Raw genomic sequence first — 13,282 nt, forward strand, 5'->3', positions numbered from 1 at the left:
GCTGCGGAATCGTGCCCGTAAGCCACTCGCATCCTTAGTGCTGAGCACAGACAGGAGGGCTTTGCCAGACTGGAAGTGTTAGTCCCTCCTAGACAAGTTAATTCCAAATATTTATATGTGGATTCTTTTAACTTGGAGACACAAATAGCCGGAGACATTTTGGCAACAAACAAACAAAAAAAAACCCCAACATGGGAATCTACTGGTCTATTCTGCTTTGTGTAAACTGAGCGGAGAAAATATTTCCTGTTTCAGGCTCAAACAGTGAGAGTTCAGCCAGTCTGTTTCTCTGGTTATTTGAGAAGGGGTTAAAAATGGGGTCAGAAAGCCTGAATCTCGCCAATCGGGGGCCATATTTGGGCTGGAAGGGATTTTATTTTAGGGGGTCGTGAATACAAAGTCACCCGCTGGTATAGGAAAGTTTTGCAGAAGGGGAGAACCCCCGGGAACGCTGAGCATCGCTTTGTCCAAAATTGGAATTTATTGGTGATCACTGATACTGAAACGCTTAAAAATAGACATTTGGAAATAAAAGTTTGTTGGGGGAATTGAGGCAGATTCACCTATATTGTGGGATTTAAACCGAATCTGCGATCCCCTGCTATTGCCATTGCCTGCATCAGGATGGATTTAATTTTGAATTTGGTGTCTGCTTTTGGACAGCAGCAGAAAAAAAGCATTTTAGGGTAAAAGCTGAACCTGCAAAGTATCTGTAACGTTGATCAGCCAGAAAAAATTAGTGTGTTTGGTCTGACGATGCAGCGAGGCAGCGGCCTCCCCGCGCAGCCGCTGGGCTCGCCCCTCGTCCGGTGCCCGTTTGCTGATCCGTGAAGTAAATGGAAGAAAAATGACAGAGTTAAGGAATAAAAGGAGAATTACACCCCTTTTTTTTGTTTCAGATCCAGGTGTGATGCTGGTGGAAATGGTTCGTGCACTCGGTGCCGCCGCTCGTGTTGGGGCTGTAAGATCTGACGTAAGGTTGGTCTCGATACCGGGACCCTGAGTGAAGACAATAACTTCGGAATAATAAATGCAGGAGACCAGTCCCAGCCCTCATCACTAATTGTACAAATCTGCCCAAATTCATCTTAACAGGTCTCTGAAACGGGGCTTTGCAAACCCCAGGGCCGGTTCCCTCCTCGCTGGCCCCGCGCCGGGCGGCTTCCAGCTGCTCTGCCGCAGTCGTCTGCGTTTTCCTGTGCGTCACCGGTGGGTTTGGGGGTGAAACCGGGTCGCTGTGACCCCCCCGGGGCTGCTCCTCCACCAGTGCTTTGCAAAAAGCAGAACCGCCAACACCTGCCGTGAGAAACAAGCCCTGAAGCCGCCTCAGCCCCTTTTATTTTTTTTTGCATCTGTGAAGTCACGGGGGCTGGATGCCCTTTCTGAGGCTGAATCGTGTTAAATGCGTCCAAAATGCGGTTTACCTGAGCAGAGGGCGAGCAGAGCTGCATCAGCGCCTGCTCCGGCGCTTCCCCGCGCTCCCACGAAGCCCCCGTGGGCCGCAGCTCCCCCAGGATTTGCATCTGGATCCTGGGCGTCGTGCTGAGACCAGGTGCAGCACAATTTCTTTCTCGAAGCGTTCGATAAGGTGCTGCTAGAAAACCACCAGAGACCTTGAGAGACCTTCCGCTTGCTTCTCACCCGAAGACAACTGGGAGAGGTTTTCAAAACCGGAGGGAAATCGGCTTTGTGTTAAAGCAGCTTATCCCGGGGAGGTTTGCCGGGAGAGCTGGGCGGCCGCTGGCAGAGCCGAGGAGCGTCGCACCAGCGCTGAAAAAAGGGGTAAAATCTGGGAAAGCAATTCGGGAAAGTATCCGGACGCGGCGCGGGAGGATGGCTTCAGCCCCGGCCGACAGAGGAAAAGCTCCCGGGTTTACGGCTGGAAATGACCCTGGGTGAGACCTCGGCTTTCCTATTAGAAACGCAGGCGTGCTTTTCTACAGAAAAAATGAAAATAACACCTTAAACGCTTATTATTTTCACAGTTACAAGTGCGGTTGCTCACTCTCAGTATCAAATGCAAGACTGCAGGTCCTGCAACAGAAAACCCGGGTTTTTCCCCCACTCAGAGCTCCGCGGGTTGGACCCGGGACGTTGGGGGTGGCCGAGGATGCAGGGCCCGATGTTTGTGGGAAGGTGCATTTAGTGTTGCAAGAAAAAAAAGAATATAAAGAGATTTTGGTGAATAATATCAGCTTTGGGAAAGCGGTGAGGTCATTTCCAGCTACACATCGTTAGTTGTCATTAGGTCAGGACATACCTTATCCTAAACACTTGAGTGTAGTTTTTGGCCCTTTGTTCTGATCTGGAAGTGAGCTATAAAACTAAACCGGGTTTTTACAATAAATTGGGGTTATTCTATATGTCTTCATCTATTTAATAACTTCTCTGTGTGGTTGGGTTGGCCTCGTGCTTTTGGAAAGGGTTTGTGGTTTTCCGTCCCTCGGTGTCAGGAACAGCTGCTGAGTAGTGATGCCACTAATTATTTAGTAATATTTTTTTTTAATGAATAAACTTAACATGCACATATTTTATTTTCCCTTAATTTTTTTTTTCTTCATTGCAGGGTTGAAAATCTCAACGCTGTGTGTTCAGACATCATTTTCCAGAGCTCTCCTAGGCAAAGCTCAGCATTTTTTATCAACTTTTATAGCAGCGAGGAGCCAGGAGGTGGCACTGGCTGGCAGCACATTCAGGTCTCGCTCCCTTCAGCAGCTCCTGGCCCTGTTTCAGAGCCTCCTGGCTGCCCTAGAAAATAAAATACTTCTACTTTTTCAAGGTTGGGAGCCCGGCTAACCCCGCGAGGCGGCAGGACTGGCCGGCGACGGCACCGCCCGTGGCACCGCTGCTCCGTGGCTGTAGAGGAGGTGGATGGGTTGGGGCTGTACCTGCTCCGGCAGACCGAGGAGTTTCTCCCTGGGGTTTTGAAGGTGTGCTCGAGCGAGTTTGGAGTTCTGCAAACCCGGGGCCGTGCGGATGTGGCCACCGTGAGCTCTGCCCGCTGGGTTGACTCAACCTCTGTTGACTTGCAGGAGCTCCAAGACCACGTCGGGTGCAGCTGGATCAGGTTTGCTGCCCCTCCTTCCCCAGAACTCTTCCCAGGAAAAGCAGCGTAGACACGCAGAGTGTGGGATTGCTTTTTTTTCCCCCAGCTGGGCCAAGAGGAGCCTTACAAACTCCGATTTCTCAACCAAAAAACCTCATTTCTGGCACAGTTTGTTCTCTATGGGGAGCTGATGAGGGCTATGCTGGTTGGAGGGGCTTTTTTTTTTTTTTGTCCAACTTATTGCACCACCGATGCTGCTGGTGTTTCTAGAAAATAAATAGTATTAAGAGCAATTCTGGAAAGACCTAAGTGGGGGACTTCTGCCTAGGTAGCTCCTAGCTTGTGTTTTATGGGTTTAGATGGTCCTTTTGATGGGACAAGCACTTTACAAGTTTCTTGCGTTTGTTATTCCTGTTCTGCTAGTTGCTGGTGTGGAAGGTTTGTCCCCGAATTTAACGTGGTGGCTTGGGAAGATGGGACGTGGTGGTCCCCAAGGTGCTGAGGATTTCCTGGAGAAATGGGGTGGGAATTGGGGCAGGAGGAGCCCAGCTCGGGGCTGGATGGGGCTGGGGTGTTCCTCGTGCTTTCCTGAAGGGTGTTGGTGGCTTCACGCTGGAGACTGAACGCTGATTGTTAGTAATTTTATTGGCAGGAGTTCATATTTACAACAGAATAATAGGAAATAGGAAAGAATCTAGTCATTACAAAGCTCTTCAGTGTTTGCACAGCTTTTATGGCTCGGGACGGCACGATCCATCTGTTGAAAACTTCGTACATAAAGTCACAACTGTACTAAAAACAGAGGCGGCCGCTTCGTTCAGAGGATGTAATTTCCAACGCGGTGACGATGTTCTTTTCTTCGTCAAAGCCATCGTGTCTGAAACGAGGGGAAAAGGTGAGGAAGTGGTTGCCGCGTCCTACTATTGTGTTTCAAGGGTGCTCGCGGCGGGACGGGGATTTTGTGTGCACCTGGGATGTCAGTGAGCTTCGGGCTCCGGAAAAAAGGGGATTTGGGTGGTTGAGCAGTGGATGTGCCTGGGGCTGAGACCCACTTTGGCCCAGGGGATACCAAAGGGGTGTTCACGCCGCTGAAACTCCAGAAAAATACCCTAAAACGCCTTTTCCAGGTCGTTAGTAGCAATTAAAGCTTCTTTGGTTGTCGCTAGCATTGCAGCTGGATGCCGGGAAGGTTTAATTATTTTTTAATTCTTTTGAAAAGTTGCTGCAAAGCGCTGAATTGAAAGAATTGAGTTTTGGTGGCTTAAAGACAGGTTTTTAGTGAGTGCTTAAATCCTACCGGGCTTTAGTACCTTCTGAGGAGGGGCTGGGGAGTCATAGCAGGAGCCCCAGGAGGCTGAGGAGGATGACGAGGGGGAGGTGGCACCGCAGGGACGATCCCACCGACTCCTGAAACTCCTGGCAAGCCGATGGAAAGAAATCAGTCAAAAATCGCTTTTTTTGAAATTGTGCTAAAACCCAGAGGCAGAGTTCGTGCCCTGACGAGCTCCTCTGCCTTCCCACCTATCCCTGGTGATCGCTCCTTGGGGGAGAAACCCCGTCACTGCCCGTATCCGCAGCTGATACCCGTGTCCATCGCTGACACCGGGGCGGGGGCTTCCTCTTCTGCAAATCCCTTCCCCAAAGCCCTGACGGTGCTCGGGTGGATTTATAGGAGAAGGAATAAGCTACGATATCACAACACCAGATTAACTTGTATCCTGAGGGATCCCTCATTGGGACAGGTTTGATATTATTTAATTAGGAAAACTGGGAATTTCTCCTTCTCTGAGCTGCTCCTGTGCAAACTGGCAAAAAATAAACCCATGGCCAACTAACCACAGCTATCGCATGCCCAAACGCGTTTGATTTGTTCAGTTACTCAAAACCAACATTTTAAATCCCTTTATTTCTTCCTGGGACAGCGCTTTCGACAAGGAAATTTTTCAGAAATACGAAGAGAAAGTCCAACTCACCTCATAGAAATACACGGTGGGTATTAACGTGGTGTTCTCAGAGTAATATTCTACTGTTGCGTATAAGTAGTCGCCTGGAACGAAAGGATTGTCCTGATGAGCCTGTGTTAATATTTAGTGTAACCAGGGAGGCGTCTTACCCGCTCAAGCCGTTATAACAACACCGAGCATCAATTCTGGGGGCTGGAAACTGGATTTTGGGGGCTGAGTTTGCCTGTGAGCAGCGGTGGCACCCGGAGGGTGCAGAAATTGTGGCAAATCTCTGCCCCGGAGCAGCTACAGGGGTTATCTCCGCTCTTAGGGCATCTCAGTAACCTTTTTAGCTCAGTGAGATGTGATTTCAGATCGGTAACTGGGGGGAGAACAGCTCCAGAAAAATTCTACTTTTAATGTTTTATGGTTTATACCACCCTTGTCCAAGCATCACTTACGTTATAGCGGTCAGGGCATGTATTTCCTACAGGTTATTCACATTTGTATCATTGGAGGTGCCCGAGGTTCAGATATAAATGTTTTCATCTGAGGGGGTCTCCAGAGGCTCCTTTTAAAGTCGGTGGACATACTGGGTACCAGCTGCTCTCCACTGGCGCTAACAGGGTCGGGGGGTGCTCTGTGCACCTCACCCAGTGTTAGGTGAGATGAGTCCCACCCTTCTATCATGACGTTATTACTGCACGTCTTTTCCCCTCTGAATAATCAAGGTAATTCAAATTAATCTGAGTAACTCGGATAAATAAACTGCTGCTGCTTTGCCTGCGTGTCCTGCCTGAGCACCCGCGGTGGCTGTAACCAGCCACTCGAATTCCCACCCAGCCACGAATTAGCAAACCTCTTATTTCATCGCAGCAGCATCTCCCCGGAGCTCAGATCCGTTTTCCTACGGGTATTTCTGTAAAGCTCCGGCGCCGTGAGGACCCGGGGCCACGGCAGCCCTTTAGTTTCCTTCTGCTGCGCGCGGCAGCCTCGAGCTTTTGACTTAAATTAAAGGTCGAGGGCGCTGAGTCTGTGCCGGTGGCAACAGAGGGTGGTGGGATGGGCTCAGTGTCCCGTGGGGGTTGTTTGTAATTGGAGGGGACTCGATTCAGTGGCTTCTCGGCGCCTTTGCGTTGGTTTATGTGGGCGAAGCCTCATCTCCCTGCCTGGAGGAGGCTGGATGGAGACCTCCCAGCATCCTTTCCAACCCCGATCATTCCAGCTTACTCCTGCAGCTTGCATAAAATGATCAAAAAACCAAAACCAACAAGAGTTTCTCACTGAAATGAGATGCGTAGTCGTATAAAAACTCTGTTATCTCCTCCTCCTCTTCTTCTATCTCAGCATTCCCTAAAAAGAAACAAAAAACGGACAGTTCATCATCTGGCACCGTAAGCGGAGACTCGCATCAAGCTGGTTGGATTCGGTTTCACACGGATGGTTTCACTGATTTATTGGCGCTTTGTGCAAAAGCTGTTCCCTGGTGGGAGTAATGGATTCGTAATCTGGCCCGTGATTAAATCAGAGACTCCGCAACAAAACGTATCATGTTGCAGACCAGAGCTCGTCCCAGGTGGGTTTTGTCCCTTTATTTTGGGTGCAGATGTGCCGGGAGAGGGAGGTGCAGTAATGGGCTTGCAGCCCTCCCGCTGCACCCCGTACCCCAGATTTATTTTGGGGTGCATCTCAGCTCTGCTCCGTGCGTTTTGAGCCGCTCCTCAGCCACCGACCCGGCTGCTTTGGTCCTCGTGTGCCTTTTGCTGTGAAATTGCTGAAGGGTCAGAAACGAGGTTCACATTTCCTTGGGGTTGAGTCACTATAAATAGATTTCTGAACTGTATGATGTTGGCAAAGTCATATCGAGGCTCTCATTTCCCTTTTCTAAATTCAAGGTTCAGTGTGTTTTGGTTTTTTGGGGGCCTTATAAAGCAGACTAATTGGGAATATTTAATATTATAATACATACGATAATATGATCAGATGCCCCTACAATGACATAATAAAACACTCATACAACAATATAAGACTATTATGATATTAATATTTTAATACTCGTAATATTAATTATCATCTTAATATTGCAAGTTCTACTATTAATAACTAACGATGCCATTAGTTGTGCCCGGGGCCAGCTGTAGTTCTGGGTTCCCCTCTCTAAAACTTCCCACCCTTTCCTAACGTAGCCCCGAGTTTCTCGGTGCCGGCAGCGGGCTCAGAGAGAGAAACCCAAATCCAAACCCTCCCCTCATTAGGAAATGATCTGAAAACAGTGACCCAGCCTAAAAATTTCTACTCTAGCATCAACGCCCTGGGGAAGGAGCCTGAGCTTTGCGGGTCGTGACCCGGCGCAGCCTCGTCCGTCGCTGAGCCTCGCTGCGGAAAACCCCTCGACCCATCCTGTCCCCATCCCCAGCTTTTGGGGAAACTCGGACCCAAGGGGGGAGCTGCGTGGCGTGACGTACCCCCATGCACCCCCGCGCCTTCCCACGCTCGCCCTCCCAAAACACTCCGCCCTTTTGGCTCTGGCAGCGTAAACTCTGGGGCACGTTATCTCACGCACGGAGGTTTCTGAGAAAGTTATTCCAAGTTGGCCTCTGTATTTACACTGGAGCCGTGCTGGGAATAATAGAGGGGTTGGATGGCCACAAAGAGCTTCCATCTGGAAATTCCCTCTCTGCAGCCACATTTAACCCCTCGTGTGATGGTTTTGCACTGGGCTTCGTTCCTGCGGCGCGGTGGAGGAGGAGGAGGAGGAGGAGGAGGAGGGCTCTCTGCAGCCAGCAGCTGTCTCACCTTCCCTCGCTGCGCCTGTGCTCGTCCCCACTGAGCTTCAGGTTCCCGCTTTGAGCAGCCGCTCGTCCCTCCCGGGCGCAGCCGCTGCTGCGGTTTTCCTCCCTCAATTGCCCTGACTTTGGTTTCTCTGCATCGCCAAAGCGCCCACCTAATACTTCAGGAAATCCTGTTTGGTTTGGGGTTTTTTTCCCCCCTTGCCTATATCTGTCTCAATAGCTCCCAGCTGTATATTGTGAATTATTTTGAATGCAACGTGGAAAACATTAATTATTAGACTTTATTCTCCGAGCACACGCTGTGTTCTGCAAGCACAGGCTAAATTCTCCGAGCACAGGCTAAATTCTCCGAGCACAGGCTAAATTCTCTGAGCACAGACTAAATTCTCCAAGCACAGACTAAATTCTCTGAGCACAGGCTAAATTCTCCAAGCACAGGCTAAATTCTCTGAGCACAGACTAAATTCTCCGAGCACAGGCTAAATTCTCCAAGCACAGGCTATATTCTCCAAGCTCAGACTAAATTCTCCAAGCTCAGACTAAATTCTCGAAGCACAGACTAAATTCTCCAAGCACAGACTATATTCTCCAAGCACAAACTAAACTCTCCAAGCACAGACTATATTCTCCAAGCACAGACTAAACTCTCCAAGCACAGACTATATTCTCCAAGCACAGATTATATTCTCCAAGCTCAGACTAAATTCTCCAAGCACAGACTATATTCTCCAAGCACAGACTAAACTCTCCAAGCACAGACTATATTCTCCAAGCACAGACTATATTCTCCAAGCACAGACTAAACTCTCCAAGCACAGACTAAATTCTCCAAGCACAGACTAAATTCTCCAAGCACACACTTTACTATAACTTATTAATTTCATCATGTTTTCCCTTGTATTTCTGGTGGGTTTTTTGCCACTGACCCCCCACCTCCAAGTAAACACCCCAAGACCTTTCAGCCTCCAAGACCCCACCCCGGGTGCCGCGCAGCATCCCAGAAGCGTAGAAATAATTGCAACACTTAAGCAGCAAGATAAATAAAATTGAAACCCAGAAAAACACATTTACCCAGTAAGAAATGAAGAACCAAGAGTGCCGCAATTAGAAAGTTCGTCATCCTACACCCCGGTGTTGTCTGCTGGTGCGGCTCAGCGCTTCTGCTCAGGAATTTTTTGAGACGTCCCAGCAGAGGCAGGAAATGACTTTTCTGAGGGCTGGACCGAGCAGCCCCTGCGCTCGGAGAAAAGACAAGTTTTCCTGCGATTTGCCGAGGGGTGCGATGCCGCCCGGGGTTGGCGCTCGCCCCGTGCGGGCCGGGAGATGCGCGACGCCCGCGACGCTGCTCCGGCGGTGGGAGATTTTTTTTTCCTTCTGCAAAGACTTTTCCAACGGCTGAGTTGCAAATCTTGGGAAGTTATTCCTCAGGGAGAGTCAGCGCCGCTGGATGAGCTCACAAATAGAGGGTGGTTTTGATTATGTTGCAACGGAGTAGAACAGGAGCTATTAATAGCAAATCCTTCTCGCAGAGAGGGCGGCAATTAAGAGGCAAAGGCAGAAACGACCACTGGGAGCCAGATTCAGTTCCCGACTTCCCTTAAAATCTTGGGGGATTTTTTTTCTTGGCTTCGCTTCACCTTCCCATGCCTCAGTTTCTCCATCAGTAAGAAGAAACACGAACGGTCGCGGGCTTATCTTATTTTATAGCGGGTAGAAATACCCCGATTGGGACCGTTTAGGAGCCGCATTGGGTGTTTACTGTCGCGCCCGTTGCTGCGTCCTCAGGGTGTGGTGCCTTGGTACATCTTGATACCAGCTGCTTATTTTCCTTTCCCCTCTAAAAATAAAAACAAAATAGAAAAACATTTCTTGGAAGAGAAATAGGGAGGAAAAGAAAGCCTAGCTCTTCTGCTTTGTGGGGAGAAGCTGGTAGCGGGGCAGGCGGCCTTCTCCGAGGAGGTGATGTGGTGCTGCCGTTGGTTGTGAAGCAAAAAGGGAACAGAAAGAGCAGGAGGTAAATTAAGTGTAAGCAAATTGGTGTAAAATCAGTTCCGGAGCAGCGTGTGGTGGGGGCTGCTCACCACTGTGGGTTTGCTGCCGTCGCTGTTCGCTTCATTGCTTATGCAGCGATAAAAATGAGATTTTTGGAGGGGAAAAAAAAAATAGACGTTCGCCCAACACGGTTTCCTCTCCCGGCGTGAGGGGGGATGGCGTGTTTTGGGGGGTCTTGGGTGTGGTGCGGTAGCAAACTCAGCAAAATGAGGAAAAGCACTTAGAAACGGAGAGAGGAGACGTGTTTTGAGCTACGACGAGAAGAAATTCCCAACTAAGAAGATTCACCTGGAAAAAGAGCCCTTCCCAGCCGGGAGGGTGGTGGAACCTCGGGAGGAGGCGCAGACCCCGCTCCCGCCTTGGCTCTATCCGCCATCCCTCGAGGCACGTCCTCCCCATCTTAAAAATCTTTCTCCCAGCTCCCATATTTCCATTTTCTCCAGCAAAATCCCTGGAGGACGATGCTCCCCCTCCACGGACCCGGGAGCTGCGCCCGCCCCCCCCCCCCCCCCCCGCCTCGGTGGGTGCTGCCCCCGCGGGATGTGGGCTCCAGAGTTTCCTCTCGCAGATGAGAAAACGGAAGCGAATTTTTCAGCGGGGCGAGGGAGTTTAATGACAAACAGCTGTGCTGAGCTGAGACTAAGGGGGGGCCCAGGCCTGCAGGCGGGGATGGAAAACCACCGGCTGCGGTGGGACGGGTGTGGGCATCCACGGGGCAACCAGCCGGGGAGAGCGGCCGCAGTCAGTGTTCTCATCCTTGTGCTGTTGATTTCAAGCCAAGGATTCCTCCTCTGGATTTTAAGCCAAGAATTCTGTTGATTCCAAGCCAAGGATTCCCACTGATTTTAAGCCAAGAATTCTGTTGATTTTAAGCCAAGGTTACCTATTGATTTTAAGACAATGATTCCCATCAATTTTAAGCCCAGGATACTTATCAATTTGAAGTCAAGGATTTCTATTGATCTGAAGCCAAGGATTCCCCAGATTTTTTCTCAACTAAGAGAGGACCCAACCGAAGAACTTTCCAAGCGCATCCCAAAACCAGTTTTCAACCTCCCAGGAGCTTTTCCCATCCGTAGGGAGATGCTTGGCAAAGGGTTAAGCGCAGAGAAATGCCGAGCAGGCAGGAAAGCAAATACCTCCAAACCCTCTCCTTGACCCATAAAAATAACGTTGAAACTCAAAATCTCAACCCAAGCAGAAATCCGACCTCGTTGGGATGAATCCCACCGGGATCGGAGCTGCCGGCTCAGCCGGGAGGTGCTTGGGTAGGGAGGGGAGATGTGGAGCCGTGAAAGAGTTAAAACACTGTGGGTTTAATGTGATGGGGAGGGAAGGGGCACGGGAGGTTTATGGGGGGGGTGGTGGCTTTTATTAGATGAACGGATGGGGCTGGACAGACAAACTTCTTGGCGTGCGAGTTTGGAGTCTGAATTCAAAGGGATTTGCTGACTCGGGGCTGAGAACGGCTCCTCGTGGTTGGACGTGATGATGTAAAACTTGAAAAAAACTTGGAAAAAAAAAAAAATATAGTACCTGCAGCGTGGAGATGCTGCTAAGGGAGCTGGATAAAACAGAAGGGGATGCAGGGGGGGCAGACAAAGCCTTTGCACCAAACTCTGCTGCTCCTCCGTGGCTGTGAACACGCCGGTGTCCAGCCCGAGCCCCCCCCCCCACCCCCCCACCCCGCAGCATCTTGGTGGCCTGAGGGACAATCGTGGGGGCCTGGGGGCCGCTGGGGAAACGCGGGTGCACGTTCCGAATTGTATTGCTGGCCAGAAAAAAAAAACGCTCAGTTTTTGTTCCGTTTTTTTGCCTTTTGCGTTTGCTCCTCCTCGCTTTTCACGGAGCAAAAACATCGCCCAAAAAGCAGCCAAACTGACGTCTTTTCCACCTCCCACCCCGCACTCCTTTCCCAAAACCTAACTCCTATTTCGCGCAATCTCTGTACTTTTATGTCTTTTATTTTAATTATTAAAGTTTACGTGCTGAAATCAAACCGTGAAAGGTCCGGAGCAGCGTGGGAGCGATGCCTTTCACGTGGGAAAACTCAACGTGTGAGCCAAAAAAAAAAATAAATCAAATGGCTTTTCCAGAAAGGGGATGGCTCGGCTCTTGCTCCTCGCGCCGCCGAGGGTGCTGCATCCCAGGGATGCTCTGAGCATCCCGGCGTGGCGGCGGAGCCTGGCGGGGGGGTTGCACCACGACCACGGGTTTGACGCTGAGGACGAATGAGGTCACCGCTGCCCCCGGCTCTCGGATGCGTCGCGTCATTTCCCAGCTTTAATAGGCGGAAGCAAAACTTGAAGGGAAATTAAAAAAAAAAAAAAAAAACAGTTGGCAAATAAAACCCTTCCCTTAACAATGACTCGTGCCCGAGCAGGATTCCTGCGGAAGTCGCTGGGGGAGACATTGTTTGGTGTTTTTTTGCTGCAGGAGATGAGGAGGTGGATGAAGGAAACCCAAAAAATCCATCCCGCCGTGGCACCGGCTGCCGCGGGGTTTCCAGCGCTCCCCGGGGTGCCGCGTGCTGGCGAGAGGTAGGTGGGACGAGCTGCCCTTCCTGCGAGAGTCCGTTGAGGAATCGAGGGGTTTTTCGGCCGGACGGGCTGTTCTCGCTCTCCGAGGGGGTTTTCTACTCTCAATAAATATTTTTTGCCCTTCCCTGTGCTCCTGTAACCAGCGGCGGCTTGGGCTGGCTGCTGCCAACCGCGGCGTGCGGCTCTGCCGGAGAGCGGGGAGTAAGAATATGATGCTACAGACACTTTGGAAATCAAGAAAAAAATGTGCTTTTCAACAGTAATTCATTAAAAAAAAAATCCTAAGTGAATAAAGTAAAATAAACTATTTTGCTTTACACCCCCTGTTGCTGGGTTTCCCAGCTGGTGCACCCGGGTGGCAGCTCGCTCGTCCTCTGCGCATCGTCCCCCCGCGCGGCTCCCGGGGCCTCGGCGCGGATGGAACCCGCAGGATTTATCCCCCCGCGCTCTCCCACAGCCGGCTCCGGGCTGAGACTGGCGCTGCCGTGGGCCTGGAGATGGGCGCTGGGTGGCCCAGCCCGGGATGAGGCTCCCAGACATTTGTTTTCCAAACTCTCAGCTTTAATTTTTTCCTGCTTTAATCAGACTCAGATCAGCTGTGGGAACCCCCGCGCGCGTTCGAGGGGCTCTGAGCAACGGGGGGGTGCTCCCCATCCCTTCCCCTCGCCTCGGAAATACCCCTCGGGCCGCAGTGAAACGGGGTGGAGGGGGTATTAGTTGCACCCAAGCACCCACCGACAACTCCCGGCCTCCCGGCGTGACCCGGGGGGTCACTGGGCAGCCGGGAAAACCTTGGAGCAAGGAGAGGAGCTGCTCCTCGCGCGTCGCGGGGTTGCTCTTGGGTGCATTTTACTGCCCCGTGAGCAAAATCAGGCTGTAATACGGCTTTGCTTAATTCCCTGCCTTAGA

At 50.9% G+C, this 13,282-nt stretch overlaps 1 long non-coding RNA gene across 1 annotated transcript; it reads left to right on the plus strand.

Moving 5' to 3' along the window:
* The first annotated feature begins 9,014 nt into the window (after window positions 1-9,014).
* LOC141916572 (uncharacterized) lies at window positions 9,015-12,675 on the plus strand. The gene is made up of 3 exons (XR_012621154.1): window positions 9,015-9,795; window positions 12,270-12,373; window positions 12,517-12,675. It is a non-coding gene; the product is annotated as an uncharacterized LOC141916572 (long non-coding RNA).
* The last annotated feature ends 607 nt before the right edge of the window (window positions 12,676-13,282 follow it).

This window comes from Strix aluco, chromosome 30 (assembly GCF_031877795.1).
Source record: "Strix aluco isolate bStrAlu1 chromosome 30, bStrAlu1.hap1, whole genome shotgun sequence".
NCBI lineage: Eukaryota > Metazoa > Chordata > Aves > Strigiformes > Strigidae > Strix > Strix aluco.